The sequence below is a fragment of the Mustelus asterias genome, unplaced genomic scaffold (assembly GCF_964213995.1).
Source record: "Mustelus asterias unplaced genomic scaffold, sMusAst1.hap1.1 HAP1_SCAFFOLD_35, whole genome shotgun sequence".
NCBI classification, from domain to species: Eukaryota; Metazoa; Chordata; class Chondrichthyes; order Carcharhiniformes; family Triakidae; genus Mustelus; species Mustelus asterias.
The window spans coordinates 1,579,172-1,592,210 of NW_027590117.1; the positions used below are offsets into that span (position 1 = coordinate 1,579,172).

The 13,039-nt window shown below is 44.6% G+C and overlaps 1 protein-coding gene across 1 annotated transcript in view; it reads left to right on the forward strand.

Moving 5' to 3' along the window:
* The window catches only part of LOC144482281 (uncharacterized), a 319,714-nt gene that overhangs the window by 42,262 nt on the left and 264,413 nt on the right, over nucleotides 1-13,039 (forward strand). The window lies entirely within an intron of this gene.

Here is a 13,039-nt window from a genome sequence, read left to right on the forward strand (position 1 = left end):
GCACCCAATTCTAACCAATCGTAGACCGCGCTTATGGCAACACACGCCCTCAATGTGATTGACACCTCCTTCAGCCAATCGTAACCCACTGCCCAATCGGAATGCGCCGCTCCTGTGCGACACGCGCAGCGTCACTCCCTGCGCAGCGTCATTGCGTCATTCAATTCGATCCGCAGCTGAAACCAATGAGAAATCAAAGAGCTGGAGGCGGAAATAATCCTTAAAGTGGAACCACGGGGAAAATTATAGTTGAACAATTATAATTCGTTGATGGCAGTTAAAGCGGCCAAAGGACTGCGGAAAGTCAGAGGATGGAAAATGTGAGACCCACGGGATAGGAAGGAGGAAATAAATGAAGCAAGCAGGCGACAAAAATGAACGAGAGGAAAGCAAGCGAGAAGCGGGGGCATTGAGAGAGGGAATTCCAGAGCTGAAACCCAGAGAGCTGAAATTACGATCACCAGTGGTGGAATGAACCGAATCAGGGATGCTCACGAGGGCAGAATCAGAGGAGCTCAGATATCTCAGAGGATTGTTATGCTGGAGGTGATGAAAGGGAGGAAGAGCTGAGGACATGGAGGGTTTTGGAAACACGGATAAGAATATTAAAATTGAGACATTGTTTAACCACAAGTCAGTGTTTGTCACTGAGCACAGGGTTGATGCATTAACAGTATTTGGACTGAAATTCTGATTTAATGATGAGAAATCAATCAGCAGCTTTCTGGACACAGCAGCACAATAAATCGGATCAGAAGTGGACTGCATGGCCCCTCAAGCCTACTGCTCGAGTCAATAGTATCATGTTTTAGATTCCCAAACCACAGAATCTTTACAATGCAGTCGCAGTCCATTTGGCCCATCAAGTCTACCCTGCATTATTGAAATTGCACGCTATCTAATCCCACTCTCCTGCCTCATAGCCCCAGAGACCCGGGTTTGGTCCTGACCTTTGCTGACTGTGCAGATTTTGCACATCTTCCCCCGTGGGTTTCCTCTGGGTGTTCTGGTTTACTCCTGTGGTTCAAAGATGTGCAGGTTAGGTGGATTGGCCATGTTAAATGGTCCTTTATTTTCCTACAATGCCTAAAAATTAGGCATTGAATCGTTGCAATTTTGACGCTTATTTTGAAAATTTTCTCCTGGTTCTTGATGAACTCTTGACTGGAACATGAAAACATCTACCATTGAATGGCTACATTGCAAAAGGTGGTCATTCGGCCCATTGAGGCTGCACTGATTCTCTGAGCTATCCACGCAACCTCACATATTTACCCTGTTAATCCTCCTAATCTAACATACTGGGAGACATAAGGGCAGATCGAGCATGGTAAATCCACTTACCTTATCAATGGAGTGTGGGGGAAACCAGAGCACCCGGAGGAAAGCCACATGGACACAGAGAAAATGTGGAAAATACGTACAGCCACCCAAAGCCTGAATTGAACCCGCGTCCCTGTCATTCTGCAGTAGCAGTGCGAAAGCAACACTTCTTTCTCTTCCATAAGACCATAAGACGTAGGAGCAGAATTAGGCCACTCAGCCCATCGAGTCTGCTCCGCCATTTTACTCATTCCCATTTCCCTGTCTTTTCCGCATAACACCTGATCCCCTTATTAATCAAGAATCTATCTATCTCTGTCTTAGAAACACTCAATGACCTGGCCTCCACAGCGTTTTGCGGCAAAGATTTCCACAGATTCGCCACTCTCTGGCTGAAGAAATTCCTCCTCATCTCTGTTTTAAAGGATTGTCCCTTTAGTCTGAGGTTGTGCCCTTTGGTTCTAGTTTTTCCTAGAAGTGGAAACATGCTCTCTGTGTCCACTCTATCCAGGCCTCGCATTATCCGATAAGTTTCAATAAGATCCCCGCTCGTACTTGTAAACTCCAAAGAGTACAGATCCAGAGCCCTCAAACATTCTTCATACAGCAAGCTCCGCATTCCAGGGATCATTCTTGTGAACTTCCTCTGGACCTTTTCCAAGGCCAGCACATCCTTCCTTAGATACGGGGCCCAAACTGCTCACATTACTCCAAACGGGGTCTGACCAGAGCCTTTGCCAGCCTCACAAGTGCATCCGTGCTCTTGTATTCCAGCCCACGCGACATTGCATTTCCCTTCCTATCTGCCGACTGAACCTGCACGTTTACGTTAAGAGAATTTTGAACAAGGACTCCCAAGTCCCTTTGTGCTTCTGAGTTCCTAAGCATTTCACAATTTAAAAAATAATCTGCGCCTCCATTCCTCCTTCCAAAGTGCGTAACCTCACACTTTTCCACATTGTATTCCATCTGCCAATTCTCTGCCCACTCTCCCAGCCTATCCAAGTCCTTTTGCAGCACAGCTGCTTCCTCAATGCTCCCTATCCCTCGGCAGGTCCTCTCAGACGTCTTTCCCTGAGGAAAAATATCCAACTTCTCAAATCGATCTTCATAGCTACAAATCTTTATCAATAGAATCATTCATGTGGATATCCTTTGCACTCTCCCCATTGCCTTCACAACCTTCTTCAAGTGGTGCCCAGAATTGGATGCAGTGCTCCAGGTGAGGCCTATCTAGTGTATTTGAAAGCTCAACATGATCTTCTTACTCATGTATTCAATCCTCCAATAAAACGTAGGATGCCATTTGCTTTATTACCTGCTCTCTCAACATGCTCAACCACCTTCAATGACTTTTGGTACTGAGAAACCGAGATCCCTTTTTTCCTGCATTTCCTTAAGAGTTTCTCTCTTTATTTCTCCACAATCTCAAAATGAATCAACTCACACTTCTCTGCATTGAACTTCATCTAGTTAGGTGATTGACCCGCACAGGTGCCCGACTGTGGCAATTCGGAGAATTTCACAGTAACTTCATTGCAGTCTTAATGTAAAACTTACTTGTGATTAATAAACTTAACTTTCACTTTACTTTCACTTTACTTTTCTTTACTTTTACTTTATCTGCCACTCGTCTGCCCAGAGGACAGCAATGGAAGCGTTCACTCAGCATCTACACATTGTTCTGAGCTCCAGGATCTCTCGCCTAATTCACTCAGCTTCTCAACATAGAACAACCTCCTCATTCCGGGGGGCAATCTAGTGAACCTTCTCTCGTCAGCCTCCAATGCGAGCTTATCTTTTCTCAAATGTGGATACCATAGCTGTACACATCATTGCAGATGTGGTCTCCATAAAATCCTGTACAATTGTACCAAGACACCTTTCTTCATCTACTCCAATCCACTTGCAATAAAAACAATCATGCCATTTGCTTTTTTAATTGCTTTAATGAATAATCTGGATTGTGCTCCGAATTCTCTGCAACATTTTAAATCCGTCACATTTCAACCTCTCTTCAGCTCTGAAGAAGAATCATACAGACTCGAAGCATTAACTCTGTTTCTCTCTCCATAGATGATGTCAGATCTGCTAAGGTTTCTAGCATTTTCTGTTGTTATTTCAAATTTCGCCTCTCTGCCATCCTCATCTTTTTGACATATATTTGTTTTTTTTAACTTTCCCGTCAGACTTCGGCCACCAAATCTCCTGTCGTTTAATCATTGCTGCACTTCTCCTTGTTTAGAAACGACAAGAGAACAGCTCGCACTCGAGTCAGTGATGAGTGATGAATGAGAAATGATGTGAGGAGTTGTGACAGAAAATGAACATCTCCGCCTTCTCCCTGCAACCCTGCACATTCTTCCTTTTCAGATAACAGTCTAATTCCTTTAGAACGTTTCAATTGAATCTATATCCACCACACTCTCCAGCAATACATTCAACACTTTACACACTCATTGTGTGAAAAATGTTTTCCTCGTGTTCCGATTCCTTCCTTTGCTAATGATGCTAAACCTGTTCTCTCTCATTCTTCATCATTCCAGAGTGGGAACAGTTTGTCCCTATCCACTCTGTCCAGACGCCTCATGGCATTTAATGCCTGTAAGTGGAACCCCTGATGGGATGGTAAGATTTTTAAACCAGTCGACATTAAGGTACTGATAAAACTAGCAGCATTCAGTTAAATAACTTCGAAATGCGTTTATGAGCTAACAAGAAGCAATCTGAGATGCAGTAATTGATTCAAACGAGTAATGATGATTGTAAAACACATATGCTGATATTTTGAATGGATTATTATTAACTTTAAGGAAGTTACCAGTTGGCAGTAAACCAATAAAGATAACATTTTGTCAAAGGGTCATCTGGACTCGAAACATCAAATCATTTTACTCCTTTCAGATGCTGCCAGACCGGCAGATATTTTCCAGCATTTTCTCTTCTGATTTCAGATGATCGCATCAACAGTAATTTGCTTTTATTTTAGAGTTGTACTGTTGCACTTCATTTAGAGTTGTAGGACTGAGAAACCTCACTAATGAAATGGATTAGATACTTTGGAACTGTTTTCCTTTTACTTTTCATTGTCTCTCTATAATCTTCCGACCAGAATGAATCACTTCACAATTCTCACATTTAAATTTCATCTGCAACTTCTCCACTCATTCCGTCAACTTGTCTGTGTCCTTTTTGAAGTTTCACACTATCCTCCTCACAGTTCACAATGCTTCCAACTTTCACATTATCCAAAAATTCTGAAATCGTTTCCTGTGCACCATAAAGTCTGTCACGAATAGATCCTGGTGATGCTCACAGTACCTCCACCTTGTGTGCAGACCAAACTGGTTTGAGGCTTTAACAGAAAAGAGGAGCCAATGCAGATAGCTGCCTGCATATTCCACGCAAATGTTGCAGAAGTGCAGTCAAGTTGTTCTGTTATTATTGTTAAGAGGAGGTAGCAGAGAATGGTTTCGATCCATCGACCTCTGAGCGATGGGCCCAGCATGCTTCAGCTGCGCCACTCTGCTACGGCAAGCCCAGCTTCGCCTCCCCACCTCCAGCTTCCACCCCTCCCGCCTCCACCACTCCTCCCACACCGCCTCCACCCCCTCTCCCTCCTCTCTCCTCCCCTCCCCCCACCTCCCCCTTCCCCCTTTGCCCCGTCCCCCTCCTGCCGTTCCCCCCTCCCTGCTGCCCCTCCCCCTCTCCCCTTCTTCCCCTCTCCCCCCTCCCCCCTCGTCCCCTCCCCCCTCGTCCCCTCCGCCCTCTCCCCCTCGTCCCCTCCGCCCTCTCCCCCTCCCCCCTCGTCCCCTCCGCCCTCCCTCCTCCCTCCTCTCCTCCCGTCCCTCGCCCCGCTCACCCTCCCTCACCCCTTCCCCTCCCCCTCCCCTTCCAGCCTCCCCCTGCCTGCTCCCCCTTCTCCGCTCCCCCTCCCCCACTGCCTCCCCCTCCCCCCTCTCCCCCTACCTCCTCCCGCTCCCCCCTCCCTCCCCGTCCCCCCTCCCCCCTCCCCGTCCCCCCCTCCCCGTCCCCCCTCCCCGTCCCCCCTCCCTTCTGTTCTGTTAATATGGCCCCTGCTCTGCAAATGTGTTCTATGTTGTGTGAGAAGATTCTCCGTGAAGATGTTTCTGTCAGTAAATTGTTGCATATTGTGTTAAGATGTTCCCGTTCATATGATTTCTTGCATATAAAAGTGATTCACTGCAGATCGAGGTTTTTTGGGGAAAAGAGAAACCGATGTCACTACCTGTCTGCAGACTCCATGTAAAAGTCACAAGTCGTTTCATTATCAGTGATGATAGGAATAGTAGAGGATGGCTGTGATCCACCGAACTTTGGGTTTATGGATCCAGCACGCTTCCGCTGCACCACTCTGCTACGGAAGAAGTCAGCTGTGCTGTCTATCAATATAGTCAGGCAGATTTTCGCCGTTGTATCATTTAATACCAGTTCCAGTGTCAGGAGGTTCAGCCACCGCATCACACCGAGAATAAAACAGGGAAAAACACACAATCGCAGTAAGAGAGATTGTCTGGAAACGTAACGAAAGACAAAGGTGATGAAAAACCGACAAAACAAGGAATTGGAACATCAATCACTATTTTAAAATGCATTTTCTGTTGCAAATACATGATTGTAAATATAATTCCTGCTGTGTAACTGTGCTCTCTGTTGTTGAGAGGTGTTTTCTGCTGTTGTGTAAAATGCTTCCCTCATGCTGTAAGTATCTTTCCGGCTGTATAAATATGGTCCATCTTGTGTATTTTTTAAAATGTTCTGTTAATATATGCCCTGCTCTGTAAACGTGTTCCCTGTTGGGTCAAAATATTCACCGTGAAGATGTTTTCTGTTCGGCAGAAAGATAATTAACTGGTCTCATGATATTCCATATTGGGTTAAAATGTTGCACGTTGTGTTAAGATGTTCTCTGTTCTTGTATAAAACTCTGGTTAAACTGCAACTGGATAACGATCGCCCAATTTCGACTGCATTTTACCCTCTTTTCGTGAATGTGGTTGGGGGATTCATATTGTATCCAACAAAGGCACGTGAGTGAGATTTGTTCAGTATTCGTCCGTCTCTGGTTGTAGTTGCGAGTTTGTGTTTGTTTTATTCATTTCGAGAGGTGGGCATCACTGACGAGGCCAGCATTCTTTGCCAATCTCTAACTGACCTTAAGAAGATGGTGGTTTGCTGCTTTATTGAACTGCTGCAGTCACTGGGGTGTCGGTACAGCCACAGTGCTGTTTGCCAAACAGTCTTTCAGGATTTTGCCACTGCGACAGTGAAGGAGCCGCGATGTATTTCCAAGTCAGGACACTGAGTGGCTTGAGGGGGAGCTTGCAGTGCAGGTGTCCCCATGTATCTACTGCCGCTGTCCTTCGAGACGGTAGAGGCGGTGGGTTTGTGGGTGCAGTCGAAGAAGAGGAGATGAAGAAATATTGCTCCCATTGCCAGAGGAGAGAAGGATGGTTTTTAATGTGCTGAGTGTTGAGGACCTGGGATGCACTCCTGAGAGGGCGGCAGAGGCAGCATCAAATCAGGACTATCAAGGGGGAATGGGGTCAGCACCTGAAGTGAAAGGATATCCAGGTTTATGAGACAAGGACTTGGAAAGGGATGAGATGAGATGCTCTTTTACAGACCAGCATACAGACAAAGGGCCGAATGGTCTCCTTCTTTTTGTTATATCCATTCTAAGATTCTAGATCTCTGAGTGTTGGACTCATTCTGTATCTTTCTGTCTCTAATGCGACATATGTGTGCGATATTAATTTCTAAATCAACCTGAGAGACTTTGCAAATCTGTACACATTCTACCTGGAAGATACTTAATTGAAACTGGGCCTTTTGTTCTAATTAGTACATGATTCCACACGATCCTCTACTCAAAATCTTGACCGTAACATCATCTGCTTATCTCTGAAATTCATTCTCCATCGTCTCATTACCGAGATTTTCCTTTAGTACGTCTGTGCTCGTCGACTCAAATGCTCCAGGTAATAGCAAATTCGAAGTTATAGAACAAAGAACAAAGAAAATTACACCACAGGAATAGGCCCTTCAGCCCTCCAAGCCTGAACCGACCGTGCTGCCCGACTGAACTAAAACCTCCTACCTTTCCGGGGACCATATCCCCCTATTCCCATCCTATTCATGTATTTGTCAAGACGCCCCTTAAAAGTCACTACCATATCCGCTTCCACTACCTCTCTCAGCAAAGAGTTCCAGGCACCCACTACTCTCTGTGTAAAAAATCTGCCTTGTGCATCTCCTTTAAACCTTGCATCTTAAACCTGTGCCCCATAGTAATTGACTGTTCCAAACTCGGAAAAAGCTTCTATCCATGCCTATCTTAATCTTGTAGACTTCTATCAGGTCGCCACTCAACCTCCGTCATTCCAGTGAGAACAAACAAAGTTTCTTCAACCTCTCCTCATAGCTAATGCCCTCCATACAAGGCAACATCCTGGAAAATCATTTCTGTACCCTCTCCAAAGCCTCCACATCCTTCTGGTGATCTGGCGACCAGAATTGAACACTATATTTCATGTGTGGCCTAACTAAGGTTCCATAAAGCTGCAAAATGACTTGCCAATTTTTAAACTCATTGCCCTGGCCGATGAAGGTAAGCATGCCGTATGCCTTGTTGACTATCTTCTCCACCTGCATTGCCACTTTCAGTGACCTGTGTACCTGTACACCCAGATCCCTTTGTCTATCAACACTTGTAAGGGTTCTGCCATTTACTGTATATTTCCTATCTGTATTAGACCTTCCAAAATGCATGACCTCACATTTGTCCGGATTAAACTCCATCTGCCGTCTCGCCGCCCAAATCTCCAACTGACCTATATCCTGCTGTATCCTCTAATTGTCCTCATTGCTATCTGCAAATCCACCAACCTTTGTGTCGTCCGCAAACTTACTAATCAAACCAGTTACATTTTCCTCCAAATCATTTATATATATTACAAACAGCAGAGATCCCAACACTGATCCCTGAGGAACGCCACTTTTCACAGCTCTCCATTCAGAAACGCACCCTTCCACTGCGACCCTCTGTCTTCTTTGACAACAACATGTCGGTCTGCAGCGATAGTTGATGTGCATTTTTTCCACGCTACTGCAGTTCTGTATTGCGGCCAGTGGATGTCAGCACACTCTGGTAGACTGAGATTGAGACATCAGAGATAGATACAACAGACAAGAATCGTTCACATTACATTGAACCTGGGACGGAGAACTTCGAAATACTAAATCTGTTGGCCATATCATTTTGAAATCTACCAGTACGCTGCTTTCCTCTGTAATTAAATTAAATCACTTAAATTATGATAAATCAGCAAGGCTATACTTTTTAACTGAATGTATTAGTGCCGGTTGGCATTTTATTTTGAACCAAGTGGCATTTTGAATCACTGCTGTTTCGGATAGTAAGAATTGAATATCCAGCCTGCAGTCTGCATTGCACCTTTTGCTTGTACAGTGAGCATTAAACGTTTAGCACTCCCACTTTCCTATGTACCTTCACCCTACAACGTCTCCCTGCCCCGTCTCACAAGGCAGTCAACGTCGCACCTTCACTTTGTCTTCTACCCATGGGAGGCTTATCGTGACCAGTCCCCATGTGTTTCACTTTGCTCAGTTATATTGCCCAGATTGCATACAGTTCCAACTTTTCTATTCTCCATTAATAATAAATGAATGAAGAGAACCATCCCTTGATTAAACACTGTCAGCCTTTAGCGGGTGATTTTCATGAAGTGATGTGTGTGATTCCCGCCTTTATGCTTCTGTACAAATTCAGTCAAAGGAAAATTATACAAATATTTCTTCAATTCTCCTTCTCACTCACAAAGAACTGAATGGGTGATAGATACAGTTTCAATAGTAGCTTTAAAAGATAGAGAATGGATTTACAAATTTAAAATCCAAGGGCGACATCAATGCCTGGAGTGGTTTTCAGGCTGTGGCGACCGGAATAACAATGCACATTCTCAAATTTGGATTATTCAAAATCATAGAATGGATCATCCATTGTGGATGGAAGGTAACTTTAAACTGTGCAGCTGTGCTGTGGTTCAGGAGCTTGTTTTCCAAAAATCTCCATTAATCAAAAATGTTGCCTCATCCGCTGAGCATATCCAGCATTTTCTGTTTTAGATTTCCAGCTTTGCGTTCATAGAATCCCGACAGTACAGAAAGAGGCCATTCGGCCCATCGAGTCTGCACCGACTGAGGGGATACAGAAAGTCAGTTGCAGTACCAAAAATTGACAGATAGAGAATTAATTTATAAACTATTTTACAGTTCCGGAAGCTGGCAGTCAGAACAAGTCACTTCTACACGCACAGTTCAGCTGATAGAATCAGAAAGATCCCAATCCTCATTGAGCAGCAGATAATGCAAAGCACAGTCTGAATACAGACAGACGCACCAGAGAAAGCATTCCTTCTGGTTGCATCTCAGCTTGCTATGGCTCCTGCTCTGTCCAAGACCGCAAAAAAACTACAAAGTGTCGTGAAATCACACAAACCAGCCTCCCATCTATTGACACTTCCCGCTGTCTTGGAAAAGCAGCCAGTTTAATCATGGAGCGACGCACGCTGTTCATGCTCTCGTCCACCGGCTTCCGTCGAGAACAAGCGACAAAAGTCTGAGGACTGCACTAACCAACTAAAGAACGAACAGGACTGAACAAGGAATATTCCACAAACTCCGCAAACAGGCAGCCTTGCGTGGCCGTAGCCTAACGGGTAAAGCGATTCATTTCGCTACTTTCCACGTTGCTATCTGACGATTGCAGGTTCCAGCCCGGTCTCTTTACACAGAAATCTGTGGAACCTCCTGAAAACCGAGCTTTCGCCCGTTAACTGAAATCCACCGTTAGTTCCGAACAGCTCTCTCAGAATTACTTTCCTTGTAACTTTGTTCATTTAATTCTCACTTATCTTAGTATTTTTAGATCAGAACTATTGCACAATGTATGTTTGATCTGGATGAATTGTTAATGTTCCAAACTGGAACAAAATCCTTTGTATCAATTGGCAAATTGAAATTCTGTGGCGGGAATTCTAATCTCCTCAGGAAGAGATTTAATGCTGAGCTGAATGAACTGTTTTTGTTTACAGGGATGAAAGGTGATGTCACTGGGCTGGTAATCCAGAGGCCCGCGCTAATCTTTGGGGACACAGAGTAAATCCCACCACGGCAGCTGATGAAATTCAAATTCACTGATTTAACACATAGGCACATGGATAGAAAACAGAAACAGGAGTCGGCCATTCGGCCCAAACAAAGCTGGAATTGAAAGCAAGCCTCAGAAATGGCGGCCTTGAAATTTCCGTCGATTGTTTTCCCACAGAAAACATCTTCACAGAACAACAGAGAAGATTTCACACAAAAGGAAAACTTCTGCTCAAGACGGATCATATTTGGAAATCGCGAATACATTTACACAACAGGGAAGAATTTGTCAGAACCACAATGAAGATCTGTCAACGACAGAGTCACAGTTCCAAACAGAGAGAACAGTTACACAGCAGATAGGACAGTTACACAACAGAGCATACATTTCAAAACAGGGCCTGTCTTTGTGCAACAGAAAATCCCTTTTCATACATCATCAGTTTTTCCATCTCAGTATCTTGCTCGAATCTCTCATTGTGTGTGTGTCCTAATAGTTTTTTTTTTACCGCTTTTCTATGTGTCTTTCTCTGTCTGTTACATTCGGGATGTTATGTGTTATTGTTCAGCCAGTGTGAGCTTCCCAACACGTGGGCCTTGTTTGAAATAAAAAGAGACAGTGAATTGTTTCCTGGCTCCCGGCAGCAGTAACGAGCAGGGCGACATCAGCTTTCGAAGCAGAGTGGTGCAGCGGAAGCGTGCTGCGCCCATAACCCAGAGGTCGATGGATCAAAACCATTCTCTGCTATCACGTACTCACTCCATCAAATGGAAATATTCTGCTGCTGCCCAAAAGCAAATCAGGGTTTTCTTTGCAGTTCATTTGCTTCATCGTCTTGATTTTCATTAACGAGTAGCACAGCGTATTTGTCTCAGTTGGCTGGACAGTTGATTCAGCCAGCAGCGCGGGATGAATTCCCGTATCGGTTGAGAAAGCCTTGCTCCTCGCCTGAGGTGTGAATCCTCTGGTTAAATCACCACCAGTCAGCTCTCCCCATTGATGCCTCCCAGAAACAATTGGGACTGTGGACCTTGCTTTAACTTTACAAACAATGGACAAATCTCTGACACGTTGTTCAAATACAAAAGTGTGCAAAAAAGTAAACTGAGCGTGCGAACCGGAAGCATCCCTAAAATTTCATTTCTATCACAGTTGTATCATTTCAGGAACAATCGGAAACAACCAAAATCAAAAGACCAACGCAGAAAAGCTCCGTGATTCGAACACGCGGCCTTTTACTCTGAAGTTTTGCGCCACAAACTCACCGCAGCTGCTACTTTTTGCATCAGAGTCATGTTCGGTGAATTCAAAACCAAACAGGGACCAGAGAGGTGAACTTTACTTTCTCTGGATTTACATCAAATGGAAAAATAACAGCGAATCAAGATTAACGAGAAAGCAGAAAGACAACATTTTCCTGCGGGAGAAATGTGTTCTTTGTTACGGATGTTAAAACACTAAAAATCGATTGGGGAGTGACTGTTGCATGGCCGAGTGGTTAAGGCTGCTAATCTATTGTGCTCTGCACGCGTGGGTTCGAATCCCATCCTCGTCGGTGTTGCATTTGTTCTGCATCCTTATTGCCGGTGAACTGATGATTCGTTCAGTGTTTTGAGCTTCACAGAACCAAGATGAAGTTTGGACACATAGGCTTGAGGGGTAAATAGTCCAGAACAATTCCACATTCCCATATTTTTAATCAGATGAGAAACTCGATTCAAATCAGGACACCAGTTTTGGAGAGGAGTTTGCCACCAGGTAAACCTATGGTTTCGGACGCTCCAAAGCAGACGCCAGCTTCATTTGCGGCCCGAATGGCAGATTTTGTCTTTCTGGAATAGGCAGCTCAGCCATGAAAATTAGTGCCGTATTAGCGGGATTGGCCATGCTAAATAGTCCCTCAGCGTCAGCGGGATTAGCACGGTAAATATGTGGGGTTACGAGGATACAGGCTGGGCGGGATTGTTGTTGGTGCAGGCCTGATGGACCGAATGCTCTCCTTCTGCCCTGTTGGCATTCCCATGAAGTTCGAGGCGGCAGTTTCACTTCTCTGAGAGCATTGACACAACCGTTCCTAATTTCTTCAAACTTTACCTAAAAAGCCGACTTCGATTAGATTCTGACCCACAACTTTTGAATGTCTCACCAGACAACATTCTCTCTTCCACCTTCTTCCATCGGGAAAAAGATACAACAGTCTGGGGTCACCTACCAATCGACTGAAGAACAGCTTCTGCCCTGCTGCCTCTGAATGGACCTCCCTTGCATTACGTTGATCTTTCTCGACATCCGAGCTATGATTGTAACACTACATTCTGCAGTCTCTTCTTTCCTTCTCTATGAACGGTATGCTTTGCCTCTACAGCGCACAAGAAAAAATACTTTTTCACTGTATACTAATAAATCAAATCAAATTAAATAAAACAATGATGAGAAGTCCTACATGCCATTCTTTGCACCACAGATCCGCAGCTGCAGCGCTCATACTGCAACAGAGTGTTCAGAGTAGAAAGTGGATCTTGC